General features: G+C 45.6%; 1 protein-coding gene across 1 annotated transcript in view; it reads left to right on the top strand.

The window, feature by feature from the left end:
• INO80C (INO80 complex subunit C) overlaps positions 1 to 19,918 on the top strand; it is a 58,400-nt gene that overhangs the window by 24,463 nt on the left and 14,019 nt on the right. The window lies entirely within an intron of this gene.

Raw genomic sequence — 19,918 nt, 5'->3', positions numbered from 1 at the left:
TGGATTCCAAGGGGAACCCCCTACGCCGAAAAAACGGCGTGGGAGTCCCCCCCCAGATCCACACCAGACCCTTATCCGAGCACGCTACCCGGCCGGCCAGGAAAGGGGGTGGGGACGAGCGGGCGGCCCCCCCCCTCCTGAGCCGTACCAGGCCGCGTGCCCTCAACATGGGGGGGTGCCTTGGGGGAGGGGGGGCGTGCGCCCCACCCCAAAGCACCTTGTCCCCATGTCGATGAGGACAAGGGCCTCTTCCCGGCAACCCTGGCCGTTGGTTGTCGGGGTCTGCGGGCGGGGGGCTTATCGGAATCCGGGAGCCCCCTTTAATAAGGGGGCCCCCGGATACCGGCCCCCCACCCTATGTGAATGAGTATGGGGTACAATGTACCCCTACCCATTCACCTGTGGAAAAAAAGTACAAAAAAAAAACACAACACAGGGAAAAAATATTTTATTGCACAGCTCCGGGGGTCTTCCGTCTTCGGGGGTCTTCTCGCCGGACTCCTCCGCTATCTTCTTGTAGCTCTTTTACTAGCGGAGGAGTCCGGCTTTCTTTCTCCCCGCCGCCGGCCTCTTCTCCCGACTTCGGGGGTCTTGTCCCCCTCTTCGGTTCTTCTGCCAGGCCACCGCGCCTTCTTATAGCTCTTTTGCAGGCGGTGGCCCGGTCTTCTGTCGTCGCCGCCGCCGCCTTCCGTTCTTCTTCTTCTTCTCCAGGAGATGTTGACACGACGCTCTCTCCGGCCGGAATGCCAGAGCCGCCCTGCGCTGCCACTTATATAGGGACAATGGGGCGGTGTCACATGGGTTGATGTCACATGGGTTGATGTCACATGGTAAGGGGGCGGGGTCACCATGTGACATCAACCCATGTGACCAACCCATGTGACATCAACCCATGTGACACCGCCCCATTGTCCCTATATAAGTGGCAGCGCAGGGCGGCTCTGGCATTCCGGCCGGAGAGAGCGTCGTGTCAACATCTCCTGGAGAAGAAGAAGAACGGAAGGCGGCGGCGGCGGCGACGACAGAAGACCGGGCCACCGCCTGTAAAAGAGCTATAAGAAGGCGCGGTGGCCCGGCAGAAGAACCGAAGAGGGGGACAAGACCCCCGAAGTCGGGAGAAGAGGCCGGCGGCGGGGAGGAAGAAAGCCGGACTCCTCCGCTAGTAAAAGAGCTACAAGAAGATAGCGGAGGAGTCCGGCGAGAAGACCCCCGAAGACGGAAGACCCCCGGAGCTGTGCAATAAAATATTTTTTCCCTGTGTTGTGTTTTTTTTTTTGTACTTTTTTTCCACAGGTGAATGGGTAGGGGTACATTGTACCCCATACTCATTCACATAGGGTGGGGGGCCGGTATCCGGGGGCCCCCTTATTAAAGGGGGCTCCCGGATTCCGATAAGCCCCCCGCCCGCAGACCCCGACAACCAACGGCCAGGGTTGTCGGGAAGAGGCCCTTGTCCTCATCGACATGGGGACAAGGTGCTTTGGGGTGGGGGGGCCGCACGCCCCCCCTCCCCCAAGGCACCCCCCATGTTGAGGGCACGCGGCCTGGTACGGCTCAGGAGGGGGGGGGCGCCCGCTCGTTCCCACCCCCTTTCCTGGCCGGCCGGGTAGCGTGCTCGGATAAGGGTCTGGTGTGGATCTGGGGGGGACCCCCACGCCGTTTTTTCGGCGTAGGGGGTTCCCCTTGGAATCCATACCAGACCTAAGGGCCTGGTATGCTCTCGGAGGGGGAACCCACGCCAAATTTTTTTCAGAAATTTGCCGTGGAGTTCCCTCTTGAGAGCTGATAATTCTGTCAAAGTCGCCTCCGTATAAACGGAGATCCGACTTGGAGGCGATCTCCATTGAAATCAATGGGTACCAGTCGCCTACAAGTCGGATAGAAGTAGTACAGGAACCTTTTCTGAAGTCGGAGCGACTTCAGTAGTGTGCATTAAGACGGCTCTCATTCACTTACATTGCTTTTTAAATGTTGTCCGACCTGAGGCGACCTGAGGCGACTAGGGGCGACCTGAAGTCGGATCAGGAGTTGCCCCTGTGTGAATGGGCTCTTACATTATATTATGAGCACTGCCAATACAGACCATATATGTTTATTCTTGCCAGAAATCTGTTGTGTGCCCAAGTTCTGTATACATTGGGGTTGATTTACTAAAGGCAAATATACTGTGCTCCAGAGCTTAGAAAATTAGGTAATGAGGTAAAGCTTCACTTTTACAAAGGATACTCAATCACATGCAAGGAAAATTGAAAAACAATATTTTTGTTTTCACATAATTGGAGGATGGAAGTAAGCAAAGTTTGCTCTTATTTACAAAGCTCTAGATCAACTGCACTTGCAAAGTACGTAGTCTTTTTGTCTTTAATTCAACCCCACTATCTGTGCTACCCTGAAATATCAGACAACTTTAGCCCTGCCCAATTCTCCTTTCCATTACTGAACACCTCTTCATTATGTTAGGGAGATGAGAGAGGGAGCTGTGCTATAGACCAGCAGAAGAGAACTAGGCATAGATGACAGCACTACTTGGGATTTGAGTGCAGTGGAGGCAATGTGTTGTCAGCTGGCAGAGCAACAGATATTTTTATGTTTTTTGTAGGACTTTCAAACTGACAAACCATGGGGATGTATGCATGTATTGTAGAGATGTACTGCATATTTTTCCTTAGTCATCTTCCAGAACAGTCCATTAGTGTGGCTCAAACTACATAAAATGGGAAACATAAGGCTCACACACAGTACATGAACAAGCTCAGACTAATTGCCTCTGTTCTGTGTTTACAGGAACAACATCGGAACATCCCGCCTCTCCGCTCTCCTCTCACATTTCACGTCTCTCTGAGTCCTGACATCAGCTGAGAATTCCCCACTTACGTCAGGACTCGGAGAGACGTGAAACGTGAGCGGAGAGAGGAGAAGCGGGACACGCTGGGAGTCGCATGATCGGGATGTATTGTACTTGCTACTGTGAAATTCGGTATGAAGTGATATATTTTTTTTAAAAGCACATACAGCGGGGCCATTGTAACACGGCATTTATTAAAAGGAAGTAACAACAGTAAGTAGAGTACACATGTGTTTGTACTCTACTTACACCTCATGCTCTGTGCTGACAGGTCCCTGGGCTTCCTGTTGCACATTGTTAACTCCTAGTGTGCTGGAAGGTGCAAACAGGAATGCCAAGGAACTGTCAGCACCGGGGGCTGGCGGCCTGTTTATTGTGAGGGGGTTAGTGAAATGATGGCTGCGTTTGATGGGCACAGGTGGCTGCGTTTGATGGGCACAGTGGTTGTGTTTTGATGGGGGAGGTTCAGTATTTTTCAGTTTGTTTGCGCCCCCCTCCCAAAAAAAATCCGGCTGTGACAGCTTGCAGCTTCAAAGCCGGGTGCGCATGTCTTACTGCGCTGTCCTGAATAGCCGGGCATCTTTTGGGAACTGTGATGTGTCCCAGAAGATTGCAGGGTGAAAGGGCCACCTAGGCGGCGGAAGTGGGAGCTCGTCGGTAATCGTGATGCATCGTGAAATTGAATCGCTGACCAGATAATCGTAATCGAATAGTGAGACCAGTGAAGATGCATCCTAGCTTGAATAGGTGGGATTGGAAAGCGGAAACCTCTTTTGCATGTCACATAAGATGTCATTCTAACCTTCGCCTTTATCTCTTTGAGCATTGTCTTTACTACCTTGAGGCTTCCTTCTCCTGGCAGTTAGGTCTACAGGCCAAGTAGTTTTAGTTGTAACCCCTAGGAAGAATTGACAGACCTGCCTAGGTTTGTTGTCCGAGGAAGAGACATGCCGCAATGCTGCTTTGCTGGATTTGAGCAGCAACTCCATTGTGCATCTGTTGACAGCTCCAAACATGTGCCTCAAAGAGCATGAGCTATATCTGATAGTTGCAGGTTAGTGACTGGCCTGTGGGTCTGGGTATGTGCCACATATTCTATTCCGTTCCCTTCCGCCCTTTTTCTGGCATCTCTTGACTCCCAGACATCAAAATGCTGGTGACTGAGGGCCAGAGTAGTGAATGGGTTTGCTTCTTAACCACTTGCCGACCGCCGCACGACGATATACGTCGGCAGAATGGCACGGGCAGGCATATGGGCGTATATATAAGTCCCTGCCTGCCCGCGGGTGGGGGGCCCGATCGGGCCCCCCCCCGGTGCCTGCGGCGGTCGGCATTTCTTCGAGAGCGATCCGGGATGAGGGGGCGGCCATTCATTCATGGCCACCCCCTCGCGATCGCTCTCGACGAATGGAAATCCCCCGTGACATCACTTCCTCTCCTGTAATGTAAACACAGGAGAGGAAGTGATGTATTCTCTCCTCCGTGTCGGTATTTTCCGTTCCGACACGGAGGAGAGCGGATCGGTGAGTTGCACCAACACTCTACACACACAGTAGAACATGCCAGGCACACTCACACCCCCCCTTTACCCCCCGATCACCCCCCCAATTACCCCTGCCCCCCAGTCACAGTGACACCAATGTCATTTTTTTTTTTTTTTTTTTGCATTGGTGTCATTTGTGACTGTAATAACTGTTAGGGCAGTTAGAGTTAGCCCCCTTTAGTTCTAATGTACCCCCCTAACCCCCCCAATAAAGGTTTAACCCCGTGATCACCCCCCGTCGCCAGTGTCACTAAGGCTGGGTTCACATTGCAGCGGTTTATGAGAACGAATGTGATTCGCACCGCACTGCAGTGCAAATCACATCCGATCTCTGTGCGATTCGAGTTCAGCCATTCGCCGCACCCGCCGCACCCGCCACACCCGCCGCACCCGCCGCAAATTCGCACGGGACCCTTTTTTTGGCCCGCAGCAGAATCGGATCGCATGGGTGTTCACACCATGCGATCCGAGTTTGCAGATCGCACTGCGATATGCGAACTGATCTGGGGGTGTCAGTAACATTTCACTGACACTCCCAGCAGTTCGCATAGGGCAGTGTGAACTGCCGCCGGGAGGCATGCGATGCGGGAACCCGCCGCGGATTCGCGGCGTTTCCGCATCGCTCCAGTGTGAACCCAGCCTAATAAGCGATCATTTTTCTGATCGCCGTATTAGTGTCACAGGTGACGCTAGTTAGGCAGGTAGGTATTTAGGTTCGCCGCAGCTTTTTATAGCGCCAGGGACCCCCATATACTACCGCATAAAGCCCCCTGATTGCCCCCTAGTTAACCCTTTCACCAGTGATCACCATATAACTGTTACAGGTGACGCTGGTTGGTTAGTTATTTTTTTATAGTTTCAGGGCACCCGCCATTTATTACCTAATAAAGGTTTAACCCCCTGATCACCCGGCGGGTGTCATTTGTGACTAATAACTGTTAGGGCAGTTAGGGTTAGCCCCCTTTAGTTCTAAGGTACCCCCCTAACCCCCCCAATAAAGGTTTAACCCCGTGATCACCCCCCGTCGCCAGTGTCACTAAGGCTGGGTTCAGATTGCAGCGGTTTGAGAACGGATGTGATTCGCACCGCACTGCAGTGCAAATCACATCCGATCTCTGTGCGATTCGAGTTCAGCCATTCGCCGCACCCGCCGCACCCGCCACACCCGCTGCACCCGCCGCAAATTCGCACGGGACCCTTTTTTTGGCCCGCAGCAGAATCGGATCGCATGGGTGTTCACACCATGCGATCCGAGTTTGCAGATCGCACTGCGATATGCGAACTGATCTGGGGGTGTCAGTAACATTTCACTGACACTCCCAGCAGTTCGCATAGGGCAGTGTGAACTGCCGCCGGGAGGCATGCGATGCGGGAACCCGCCGCGGATTCGCGGCGTTCCCGCATCGCTCCAGTGTGAACCCAGCCTAATAAGCGATCGTTTTTCTGATCGCTGTATTAGTGTCACAGGTGACGCTAGTTAGGCAGGTAGGTATTTAGGTTCGCCGCAGCTTTTTATAGCGCCAGGGACCCCCATATACTACCGCATAAAGCCCCCTGATTGCCCCCTAGTTAACCCTTTCACCAGTGATCACCATATAACTGTTACAGGTGACGCTGGTTGGTTAGTTATTTTTTTATAGTTTCAGGGCACCCGCCATTTATTACCTAGTCTCACTAGTGTACCCCTAAATTTAGGGGTGTCTACTTTCCAAAATGGGGTCATTTGGGGGGGGTTTGTGCCATCTTGGCATTTTATGGCCTTCAAAACTGTAACGCCCTTAGAAAGCCTGAAGGCGGTGCTTGGTTTTCGGGGCCCCGTACGCGGCTAGGCTCCCAAAAAGTCCCACATATGTGGTATCCCCGTACTCAGGAGAAGCAGCAGAATTTATTTTGGGGTGTCATTTCACATACGCCCATAGCATGTGTGAGCAATATATCATTTAGTGACAACTTTGTGTAAAAAAAAAAAAAAAATTTTTTTTTTGTCATTATTCAATCGCTTGAGGCAAAAAAATAAAATATTCAATGGGCTCAACATGCCTCTTATCAATTTCCTTAGGGGGTCTACTTTCCAAAATGGGGTCATTTGGGGGGGTTTTGTACTGCCCTGCCATTTTAGCACCTCAAGAAATGAGATAGGCAGTCGTAAACTAAAAGCTGCGTAAATTCCAGAAAACGTACCTTAGTTTGTAGATGTGACAACTTTTGCGCAAACCAATAAATATACAATTATTGACTTTTTTTTTACCAAAGACATGTGGCTGAATACATTTTGGCCTAAATGTATGACTAAAATTGAGTTTATTGGATTTTTCTAATAACAAAAAGTAGAAAATATCATTTTTTTTCAAAATTTGCGGTCTTTTTACGTTTATATCGCAAAAAATAAAAATCGCAGAGGCAATCAAATACCATCAAAAGAAAGCTCTATTTGTGGGAAGAAAAGGACGCAAATTTTGTTTGGGTACAACATTGCATGACCGCGCAATTACCAGTTAAAGCAGCGCAGTGCCAAAGTGTAAAAAGACCTCTGGTCATTTACCAGCAAAATGGTCCGGTCTGAAAGTGGTTAAAGAGGCAGGACTTGATTGTGCTGAGTGTTCCTGTCTGCCATTGGCGTGGCACGGTAGAGGTGCAGATTGCAGCACTAGCATCTCAACCTGCAGAGCAGAGTGCCATCCGGCACCCGCTCTGATGTAAGCAAGAGTTTCAACTTTCTTACTCTTATGTCACACTTGTGGGTGTGCACAGGTGCTGGGGCTATTTAATCTATTTTACCTTTGCTTATGCTCCTCTTTGTTTGCAACTAGGAAAAGTGGCAGCCTAAACAGTGTCTTTTGTGGTAGGGCTCTTTGTGCTATATTTTAAACTAAACATAAAATGTGGCTCCTGCAATAGCAACACTTAACAGACAGATTGCTGGGCTAAACCAAATCTGTGTGTAAATGCTGCATAGACAAACATGTATTTAATAAAAGTTGATTAAAGAGGTTCTTCACTCTGCAAAAAACCTGTCCAGGGATCCAGCTCTGTCCTCGCCCAGGCTAGCTCTTCACTAGCCTCTGGGTTCCCGGGCCGGGCATCTTAACTGTGGGCAGCCAGCTGTGTGAATGAGGCTTCACAGCCAGCTGCCCACTGCACATCTGTGAGCCATGCTATGCATTGTGAATGGTCTGGTAGTCTTCTGTGTCGTGTCCCAAAGACTGCAGTGGGGTATGTAGGCGGAGAGGAAAACTTCTGCTTGGATCTTCTAGAGTGGGAGAGGGTACCTGTCAAAATGAAGGGAAGTTATACTTTAAGTCATTGTGCCCCCCCCGCCACATTTGGTATGACATTTTTTTAGGAGGTGGGAGGAGGACTTAAAGCATAACTTCCCTTTTTGAGTGAAGCTCCACTTTAAGCGTGGGACTTCTGGTTGCACTGGCAACAGCCCCAGGCTAATATGTTTGCCACCTCTTCTGTTGGTTATTTACTATTAGGTCTGGCCTTGTTAAGACCTTTTGAGTTGAACGGTTATGACTGTTTCATACCCAAGTGTGGGCTCGGAAAAGCTACTTTTATGTACTGCAGTGTATTGGTGAATCGCTGTCTATATACATTGAATATACATGTAGTATTGGCTATGCAGTATTCTGCTTCTATTCCAGCTAAGATCTTTGGTTATGTTCAGGTCTAGAGGCTGAAGCTATACCTCTAGTTGGATACCAGCATGTAGCGATGTATTGGTTCTTGGCAATTAGGTTATACCTATATGTAATAATTTGTATGTGTTTGGTGGCATAAGCTTTATTTACATACATGTCTGTAAGAGCACATGCACACTGGATGTTTTTGGAAGTTTTTACAGCTGCTGTTTTTGGCGTCAAACTTTTTTTTTTTTTCTACAGTCAGTAAACTCTCCAGCATGTTATCCTATGTGTCCATGCACACATAGGCTGTTATCAACTTTTTGGCGTGGGCATTTTTTGACTGTAAAAAACCCCCAAAACTAGTGGGTTCTGAGAGGATTTTTTTCAGCCGTAAAAATGCTCTAGCATCAAACGCTTAGTACAAATGCTGATAAACGCTCAAAAATGGGTCTCACCAACATTTTATACATTTTTGATCCATTGGAAAAAAAATAAAACGCTAACACTGAAAAACCCTAAAAAACGCTATTGCAAAAACGTTGAAAAACTCTCTGCAAACTACTGGTGTTTTTATAAGATTATTTTAATGGCCAGTGTGCATGAGGCCTAAATGTTGGGCCTTTCTTGGATGATTACATCATAAACCATGAGGTTGTGCTTTCTGCAGTATAGTCTGTCTCTATTATTTGAAAACATAACATTGGAGTCAGTTCACTTATGTTTTATTTATTTTGTTTGTATTTATGTTAGTGTTTGAGCACGAACATGTACATGGAAAAGTCACTACTGAGGTGTAATATAAATAAATATATATATATATATTAGAGCTGCCACGACGCGTCGACGTAATCGACTACGTCGACTAAGAAAATTCGTCGACGTGCGTAAATGGCGTCGACGCGTCACGCACGTGTCATCTCGCGGGTAAATGGCGGTAATGGCGGCGGCGGCAGCTGCTGCTCCTGCTCCCACTCCCAGGAATGGGGAAAAAAGTTCCGGTGCAGCACGAAAATCCAGACCACGACTTTCAAAGGTATGGGAATTCTTTAAACAGAGGCCAGATAAAATGGTCCTTTGTTCCCTCTGCAAAACCGAACTGGCGTACCACGGCAGCACTACTGCGATGCACGAGCACCTCAGAAGAAAACATCCTGGCGCACTACGGCCTCAAATGGACGAGCCATCTTTGTAAGTACTTACTACTTACTTACTAGTATTTTGTTCATTTTGGGAGTAATTTGTGGTCAATATTTATTAATATATTATTGCTCATGCTGCTACTGCTAGTAAGTAAGATACATCATTATTAGTGCATGCTCAGGGGCCAGGGGTATTTGTTGCTGTGCTGCTTTGCTAATTTCTTTTTAGTGGCCATCTCATGTTTTTTTTTTAATGTTTCACATTCACAAGGCACTTTTTGCATTGCAGCCGTCTTGCTGATCTGGGGATCCCTCAGGGCATGGTTTGACAACTTCCTGCAATGTATGAGCTGAGAGAAGAGATGCCATGCTTTTCTTCCAATACACAGAGCAGCAACAATATAATATTAATTTAATTGCAGACAGACATTTACTACACTACCCGTGCCCTCTTTTAAATATGCAGTACAAGTACATTATTAGCAGCATTGAGCATTCATGTTGGTTAAACTTGGTTCAGGTTCCTAAATGTTGATTATTATTGTGTCTTTTTTTTTTTTTCTCAGGAAGAGGCAAAGCTGTGTATAGGAGTTCTTCTTCCATAAAAAGGATGTCACTGTTTGCTCACCCCAAATGGCCGTTGCATATACCAATAGCATACTCAACATGATTGTAAAAGATATGAGACCAATTTCCATTGTAGACGGTCAAGGATTTCATGAGATGATCAACACGTTTTACCCAGGATACACACTTCCCTCCAGGTCCCATTTCACTAAGCTGAAGGAGAAGAAATATGAGGAGAATTTTGAAAGATTGAAAGCATCACTCAAAGATGTGAAATCAAAAATAGCTCTCACCACAGACGCATGGACCAGCATTGCCACAGAGGCATACTTGGGTGTCACATGCCACTTCATCAATGAAGACTGGAATCTTACATCGTACAATCTGACCACTATGCCACTTGAAGATCGGCACACAGCTGAAAACATTGCTAACTGGGTGGAAAAAGCAGCTGAAAAGTTTGAGATATCCATGGCCAATGTAAATGTAGTTGTCCATGATAACGCTGCAAATGTTGTCGCTGCTCTGCGTATTTTGGAAGAAAAGCATGGCATCTCTTCTCTCAGGTGTGCTGGTCATACATTGCAGTTAGTTGTCAACCATGCCCTGAGGGATCCCCAGATCAGCAAGACCCTGAGGGCTGCAAAGTGCCTTGTGGAACATTTAAAAAAAAGTGAGCTGGCCACTACAAAGCTTAAAGCAAAGCAGCAACAAATGGGTACCCCTGAGCACGCACTAATAAATGATGTATCCGTAAGATGGAACAGTACTTTACACATGATCAGCTGCCTGCTTGAACAGAGGTGGCCTGTGACTGCAACTCTTTCCGATCCTGATGTCACACCACGAGGGAAGCGCTTCCTAGATTTAAAACATAATCAGTGGAGCTTACTTGAGGAAGTGGAACAAGTCCTGAAGCCATTTGAGTGTGCTACTGTTTTCTTGAGTGGAGAGTCCTATGTGACTGCTTCTGCTCTACCTCCTCTGGTAAAGGGCCTCCAGAAATCCATACAGAGCACAATTTGCGAGACAGCAGCAGTTAAAGCTTTCCAAAGTGTTGCTGCACAGGAGATGACATCAAGATGGGAGCGGGAAACTAAATTCAGAGATGATGGTGGAGAAAATATATGTCTTATTGCAGCAGCCCTGGACCCCAGATTCCGCAAACTAAAATTCCTGCCAGCAGAGGACAGTTTAAAAGTTCACCTCAAGGTCCAAGCTCTTGCTCTTGAAGTGAAAAGAAGATACGAGGAAGAGCAAACGCAACATCGATGTGAGGAACAACGGTCAACCAGTGCAGACATGAAATTTTCTGAGAAGAGGCAAGTGTCTCTGTTAGACACTTTGCTCGGTTCTTCAGATTCAGATGACCACCACAGTAATGGCGAGGATGACACTGGTCACATCCAAGATCAAGAAACCCACAGTGAAGTTGTGCGGAATGAGATACACATGTATTTCAGTGAGCAGGCTATTCTAAAGGAAGAAAATCCGCTGAAATGGAGGAAGGAAAATGAAAAGAGGTTTCCCATCTTGGCCATGCTGGCAAAGAGTTACTTGTCTGTGCCTGCAACATCAACCCCATCTGAAAGGCTTTTCTCAGTTGCTGGCAACATTGTGACTAAAAAAAGAGCAAGCCTAACATCAGAGCATGTTGATATGCTAACCTTCCTCCATTGCAATGCTAAAATATAGCATTGTAATAGAGGAAGTAACACAGGCCCCCAACCTTTTGCACTTGTCATGACTGTGTTGTTTTCTTGTTGGGCTGTATTAGTGTATTTATGTTGAGATGGCTCATGGCTGCCTTCAGTGTTGTATTGGCCATATTTTTGCACAGCCACAGTGTTGAGCAGTGCTTTTGGTGGGCTTGGTTCCTCCTTGCTTCCTTCCTTGAAAACTATTACCTCCTCAGGTATGTTTTACATTACAATTAAAGTAACACACCACAAAAATACTGCTCAATCAGCACTCTGACTCTACAATAACACTATATATTCAATCATCAATGATTACAATTACATAGTGTTATTGTATGTTGACCAGCATTTTTGTGGTGTTAAACAACACTTTAGCTCAAGAGGCATAATGCCATATAAATTCTGCCTAACACTTTGCAAAATATGCATTCTGAAGGCATTATGTGCGGTTGAGTAGTAAGGTTAGTTAGTACCACACATTGTTGCACAATGCCTTCTGAATGCATCTTTTGCAAAGTGTTAGGCAGAATTTATATGGCATTTTCATGCCTCATGCCCTAAAGCGTTACCTTGTATTTTTTGCCACTTGTGTTTTTTTTGCAAACACAGTGTTGAGCAGCAGTTCAGACTCGAGCAGCAGTGCTTTTGTGGATATGGCTCCGCCTCCTTCTTGAAAACTATGTTACCTCCTCAGGTATGTTTTGCATTAGAATTAAAGTAACACGACACATAAATACTGCTCAATCAGCACTCTCTACAATAACACTATGTATTTAATTCAATCAAAGATGATTACAATACATAGTGTTATTGTATGTTGACCAGCATTTTTGTGGTGTTAAACAATAACACTTTAGGTCAAGAGGCATAATACCATATAAATTCTGCCTAACACTTTGCAAAAGATGCATTATGTGTGGTTGAGTAGTAAGGTAACACACAATGCCTTCCGAATGCATCTTTTGCAAAGTGTTAGGCAGAATTTATATGGAATTTTCATGCCTCATGTCCTAAAGCATTACCTTTTTATTTTTGGGCACTTTATTTTGGTATATTATGTCTTTCATGTGTTTTGTACACACTACACAGTGTTGAGCATGAGCAGCAGTGCAGAGCAGCAGTGCATTTGTAGCATTTTTATATGGCATTTTTTTTAATGCTTCAGGCTCTGAATCAATGGCAATGGCATAACCATTATTCGTGCCTGATGCTAAAGTGTTGTTTACATTTTATTTTTGGCACTTTTTTATACTGTAAAAACGTTACCACATTGAAGTACTTTTTGGAAAAAATGTAATAAAAGTTGAAATATTATATTTAGAAGTTGTACGTATCATTTTTTTGTAAAGTTATCCAAAGGATTATTATCTAATCACAAAAAGAACACACTAGATTCATAAAAAAAAAAAATTATTATCGGATAGTCGTTGACTAATCGAAAAAATAATCGATAGATTAGTCGACAGACAAATTAATCGTTAGTTGCAGCTCTAATATAAATATATATAATAATGTATATCAGGGCTCGACAAATCCCAGGCGTCAGGTCGCCCTTGCGACTAGAAATTGTGCCCAGGCGCCTGGGTTTTTGTCACTGACAGGTGCCTCTGCTACAGGGCTGTGGGTTATTGGGAAAGTGGAGGCCCTCCAGACACAGAGCACTGACTGGTAGTCGGGATGGAGCAGGAAGAGAGTGGCTCAGAATCCGCTGACATCTTCCTCCCTTCTCCACACACTGTTGGCAGAGCAGCGCCGCAATGTGTGAAACTGTGTGGAGAGGTGTCAAAATTGAGGCTGAATGTCGGGGTGGGCGGGGGAGCTATCCAACACCAGCCAATGGGATGGGATGTGGGCGGGCTGATACATGTATGTGGCCCCGCCCCTTTCTTAAGCTGCCCAATCATTGGCTGTATAGCTGCTGGATCCCACCCACCCCGGGTCCCGCTCATCTTTGACATCACGCTGAATTTGTCAGCTCTTCTCTCTCTCCATACAGCTGCAGCACTACAGAGAGCATTCAGTTTCACAGTTACGCGATCGGCTGTGAAACCTGCCAATGCCAGTTAGTGCCACCTGCCAGTGCAATCCAGTGCCACCTGCCAGTGCCAGTTAGTGCCACCTGCCAATGCCATGTGCCAGTTATTGCCATCTGTCAGTGTCAACCAGTGCAATCCAGTGCCATTTTCCAGTATCACTTGCCAATCTGTGCCACTTGGCAGTGCCACCTGCCAGTGCCACGTCCAGGGCCACCTGTTAATGCCATCTGTTAGTGCCACCTGTCAGTACAATCCAGTGTCACTTGCCAATCTGTGCCACTTGCCAGTGCCACCTGCCAATGCCAGTTAGTGCCACCTGCCAATGCCATCTCCATTGCCACCTGCCAGTTAATGCCACCTGCCGGTACAATCCAGTGCCACCTGCCAGTGCCAGTTAGTGCCACCTGCCAGTGCCAACCAGTGCAATCCAGTGCCATTTGACAATCAGTGCCAACCTGTGCCACTTGCCAGTGCCACCTGCCAATGCCATCTGCCAGTGCCACCTGCGAGTTGGTGCCACCTGCCAGTGCCAACCAGTGCAATCGGGTGCCACTTACCAATTGGTGCCAAGCTGTTCCACTTGCCAGTGCCAACTGCCAACCATTGCCACCTTCCAGTGCAATCCAGTGCCACCTGCCAGTTAGTGCCACCTGCCAGTGCCAATTAGTGCCACCTGCCAGTGCCACCTGTCAGTGCTGGCCGTCAGTGCCACCTGTCAGTGCTGGCCTTCAGTGCCACCTGTCAGAGCTCACCCTTGTAGCCAGTTTTCAATCCATGTACTTACCCTATGGTCTATGCCAACTGACCTTACTTTGTACAGTAAAAGTTTATGGGGAACTTTGTCAAATGCTTTTGCAAAATCCAGATACACTACGTCAACGGACCTTCCTTTATCTAGATGGCAGCTCACCTCCTCATAGAAGGTTAATAGATTGGTTTGGGAAGAACAAATCTTCATGAATCCATGCTGATGACTGCTAATGATACCGTTTTCATTACTAAAATCTTACTAAAATCTTGTATATAGTCTCTTATGCCCTCCAAGACCTTGCATACTATTGATGTTAGGCTAACTGGTCTGTAATTCCCAGGGATGTATTTTGGCTCTTTTTTAAATATTGGTGCTACATTGGTTTTCTCCAATCAGCTGGTACCATTTCAGTAAGTGGACTGTCAGTAAAAATTAGGAACAATGGTCTGGCAATTACTTGACTGAGTTCCCTAAGGACCCTCAGTGTCTTTCGTGTTCTGTCTTAGCCGCTCTAATTTCACCCTTACATTTCTTATTGCATTCTTTGTAAAGTCTGAATGCTGATGATCCCTCAGCCTTGTATTTTTTGAAGGCCTTCTTCTTTGCTTTTATATGCATTTTTACATTGGAGTTAAGACATCCAGGACTTCTGTTTGCTCTTTTACATTTATTTCCCAAAGGGATACACTGGCTAATGCCCTTATTTAATAAAAGCAAACCCATCTCCTGTGTTCTTTGTTCCTAAGATTTTCTCCCAATTTATATCTTCTTCTAGCAAGGTTCATAGTTTAGGGAAGTTGTCTCTTTTGAAATTCAATGTCTTTGTATTCCCCTTATGTTACCTATCTGTGTGATTTTATACGGGAGCTAATTGACCTGCAATCACTGTTTCCTAAATTGCCCTTTTATGGAAATTTTTATTAATGTATGTTGTCATATGCTCCACAGTGTCTGTTCTGCTGTCTTACGCTCATGCGAGGGTATTCACACATACAGACTCTGGCGGAAGACCATTGGATGTGGAAACCTCCCCGTGGACACGACAGATCTGTTTGCTCTTTTAAGGATGTTCGTTTATGCCTCCCAAGGGTCTGGCCACTCCATGGCGATCGCATTTAAACTCCTCAGTAAGCAGATCTGCGTAAATGGCAACCATAGCATAACCATACAAAATAATGCCCCACTGTGACATGATGGAGTATGGCTCGCCTCCTTGGTAAGCAGTGGGAATATGCACACGATTGTGTTCAAACCATGTGCTTGCCGCATGGTTTTGCATACGTCACTACTGCATTTCTATTTGAATATTTATATATGTGTGTGTGTGTGATTGGTTCTTTTGAATAAATACAAGTATCTGGCTAATTCTAAAGCCACCACCCTCTTTTGTTATCCATGTGTTTAGTATAAATAAAAGCAGCTTGGCTATTCTCTTCAGGATTGTGAGAGTGAGACTGTTTGTGAGAGATAAATGTGTGTGCTTTCCCGGAATTAAATAAGAGCGCTGTCTGTGCTTTTAAGTGCAAAGAAATTATATGCTTATAGGGAGAAGCTTAGAATTTCCCTGACAGACCTTTATTTCCACATCCGTGATCAGGTCTGTATTTTTGGTAATCGGTAGGATTAGTAACGCTTTTTTTCTAGTTGGTGCGTCTACCATCTGACCTATGAAATTGTCCTGCGAGACATTTAGGAACTGGCGAGCCTTAGATGAATGTGCAGTTCCATCCACCCAGTCTATGTCTGGATAAATAAAATCCCCCGTTAAGATGATACCTCCCATCCTTCCTTACTGCTAATCCAATTTGTGATAGGAGGGCCTCCCTCAGGTTAGGGGGCCTATAGCATACTCCCAGTATTACTTTCCCCTTAGTTTTATCCCTTTTGGAGCTCTACCTATAAGAATTCCACCTCCTCCCTAGCTTACCTAGTGATGTCATCTCTCACATTCACTTGTACATTATTCTTGATCTACAGGCATACCTCTCCCCTTTTTTTTACCCTCCCTCTTTTTTAACCTCCCTATCCCTGCAATAAAGGGAATACCCTTGAATGGTTGCCAGCCGATCAGAGCTGTTGAACCAAGTCTCTGAAATTCCCACAAAATCAAAATTCTGCTCGTACAACAGTATCTCCCATCTACAACAGTAGTTCTCCCATCTTGTACTCCAGGCTCCTAGCATTGGTGAACATGCCACATGGTTTAGAATGGTCGCTTACTGTCTTCCTTATTGGTTGTTGCAAATGGGACTAGTTACTATACTTGCCTCGGGTTTATATGCTTTAGTCAACCTACCACTAATGCCCCCAATACTACCCTCTGGAATATGTTCAGCGCTGGCTATCTCTACCTCCTGGACCTTCCCATCCTGTCACCTACTTGAACAGCCCCTCTAACTTTTTGGTCACCTTCACTCCCAGCAGATCTGCACCCTCCTCATTTAGGTGCAGTCCATACCTTCTATAGCAGTGGTAACTGACTGAGAAGTCGGCCCAGTTCTGCAGGAACCCAAACCTCTCCTTACTACACCATCTCCTCAGCCACTTGTTTACTTCCCTAATCTCCCTCTGCCTTTCTGGTGTGGCTCAAGGTACGATAGTATTTATGAGAATACTACCTTGGAGGTCCTTTTTCCTCAATTTGGCTCCCAAGTCCCTAAAATCATTCTTTAGGACACTCCATCTGCCTCTGACTTTGTCATTGGTGCCAACGTGCACCATGACAGCCGGGTCTTCCCCAGCCCCTCCCAGTAATCTGTCCACCAGCTCCATGGTGTGCCAATCCCGAGCGCCTGGTAGACAGCATACAGTTCAGTGTTTCATGTCTTGGTCACAGATTGCCCTCTTTGTCCTTCTAAGAATCTGTCTTTCCTTTCTCTTGGCTCCCCCCACCTACTCTCACTGTAAGTCTGTACATGTGATATTTTTAACGGTCTTTGAGGCATAGGCTTTTCTTGTCTTTTTTATAGTAGGCAATACAGCTCTATACTGCCCTTATACATTCCACAATATGCTTTAACCTTTTGTAATAGTTTTTTTTTCTACACTGCATTAGAGTTAGTTTCCTTATGAATATCATTTTGATTATATTCAAGTTGTAGTTGTCCTTGAATATGTTCATGGAAAAGATGTCACAGGGGTTATGGCTGCTGAGGCTTCACCCAGCAGAGATAAATCCTTTCACAATCGGGGCCCTACCAAATGCACACCCTGTGCCTGAAAGCAGGGTTATAGGACATGGCTCCAGTTACCTAGCACATGAAAAATTAAATCTCTTTTCTTCATAAGGAATATACCACATGAAGTAACTTAGGAGTGGACACTTTTATAGGTTATTGCATTTGATGCAATGATATAATAGTGCAATGCATTATACACTACTGTGCAAAAGTTTTAGGCAGGTGCGAAAAAATGCTTTAAATTATGAATGCTTTCAGAGATAGAAGTGTAAATCGTTTAGTTTATTTTGATCAATTAACAAAACGGAAAGTAAATGAACAGTCGAGAAATCCAAATCAATATTTGCCGTGACCACCCTTTGCTTTCAAAACAGCACCAGTTCATCTAGGTACACTTGCAAACGTTATTTTATTTTTTTATTTTTTGAAGGCACTTGGCAGGTAGGTTGTTCCAAACATTTTGGAGAACAAATGGGGGGGAGAACCATCACTTCCAGGACTCCTTGTTCTTCTTTAAGCTGAATGTTCTTAATTATATTGCTGTATGTTTGAGGCCATTGTCCTGCTGCAGAATATATTTGGGGCCAATGGCATGTGCCTCTGATGGCACAGCATGATGAATAAGTATCTGCCTGTACTTCTGAGCATTGAGTACACCATCGATCCTGAATCCTGACAATCTCCAACTCCATTTGCAGAAATGCAACCCTGAAATTGCAAGCAACCTCCACCATGCTTCACTGTTGTCTGCAGACACTCATTATTTCACGCTCCCCAGCCCTTTGGAGAAAAAACTGCCTCCTGCTACAGCTAAATATTAAAAATGTTGACTCATCAGTCAAGAACACCTGCTTTTATTTTTCTGCTCCCCTGTTCCTTTGTTTTCACCCATAGTTGAGTCACTTAGCCTTGTTTCCACGTTGAAGGTATGGCTTTTTGACTGAAATTCTACCATGACAACCACTTCTGGACAGAATTCGCTGAACAGTAGATGGGTGTACCTGGGTCCCACTGGTTTCTGACAGTTCTGTGCCGATAGCACTGCTGGACATCTTCCCATGTCAGAGGGATGTAGGCATATGTCTTTCATCTTGTGCATTAAGTGTCTTTGGCCAACCACTGCGTGCACGGTCTCCAACGTTGCCCATTTCTTTCTACTTTTTCAACAGAGTTTGAACAGCATATCTTAAAAACCCCAGTTTGCTTTGAAATTGTTCCCTAGGACAGACCTTGCTGATGCAGTATACCTACCTTGTGTCTTGTTGCTGTGCTCAGTTTTGCCATGGTTTATGACCTGTGACATGAAGCTCTCTTCCACAACCTCACCTTAATAGCAGAGTTTGGCTATTCCTCACCCAGTTTTAAGCCTCTTACATAGCTGTTTCTGTTTGTTAATGTTTTAACCTATATCAGAAATTGATGATCATTAGCACCTGCTTGGCATAATACAACTGACTCTAATCCTATAAAAGCCCTTAACTTTGTGCAAGTGTAAGAATTGAGGCTGGTTTGAAGCCAAAGGATAGTCGCACCAAATATTGATTTGATTTTACATTTTTATTCTATTTGATAGGCCTGCTTGGATATAGAGTGCTGCAATCTGCATGGCAAATGCGCATTTGCTACCCACATTCGGGGAGCTATTAACATTTAATGCCAATGCAAGCGGCATGAGCATTTGCAGTGCATTTCCAAAACGTGTGCCAAAGCACATTTTCAGAAACGCGCATATGTGAATGTAGCCTAATTCTTATGTAAACACACCAGTTTTACTTTTAGGACCCATTTACACTAGCGCAGTAGGAGCACACATTTTTTTGACTAGTTTTTCCCGTAACATGCATAGGGCAGCCAATTAATTTCTATGGGCTGCCCTATACATGGCAAAGTAGCTCATGGGACATTTTGGGGTGTTGTGGCTTGCACGTTTATTTTACTGTGCGTTTTGCTGCATTTAACTCGCACATTTTGCCCTGTGAAAATTAGTTTTTGCTTTCGCGTTTGGGGTGTCGTTAACAATTAATGGCACTGAAAGCGTGACTAGTTCATTTTGAGTCTATACAGGTTGCCATTCTCAAATCTGAACGATCTTCTTTAGATTTATCAAAACGATATATTAGGAGGACACATCTGTCTATCCAGTCACTCTGTATCCAATCAGGACAATCCTTGCACTACATAGTTGATCGTGTATATATAAGGGAGATTGTATACTCAGATTGTATGGTGAGCGTTGCAGACTGCCAAGGGACACACTATTGTTTTCAATACATCTACCTGCATGTGACAAGTGTCTGCATGTACAGAGATGGATGAGAGCAATCTCCTTGAGGGGGAGGGCAGGTGCAAGGTGTGTGCCAATGAGGTCATCTGGTGAATTACCTCCTGTGCCTTTTAACATTTTTAAATGTACATACCAGGAAGTGATTAACATTTATATAGAACAAGCTGCAGGCTGAGGTATACCTGTCCTAAAATACATACAAAGCTTTTTCTTTTCTGCAACAGAAGTAAATTTTAATGGTATAT

The sequence above is a fragment of the Lithobates pipiens genome, unplaced genomic scaffold (assembly GCF_037356315.1).
Source record: "Lithobates pipiens isolate NorthernLeopardFrog02 unplaced genomic scaffold, aLitPip1_a1.2 Scaffold_19, whole genome shotgun sequence".
NCBI lineage: Eukaryota > Metazoa > Chordata > Amphibia > Anura > Ranidae > Lithobates > Lithobates pipiens.
This window is presented reverse-complemented; position numbering and strand designations above follow the sequence as displayed.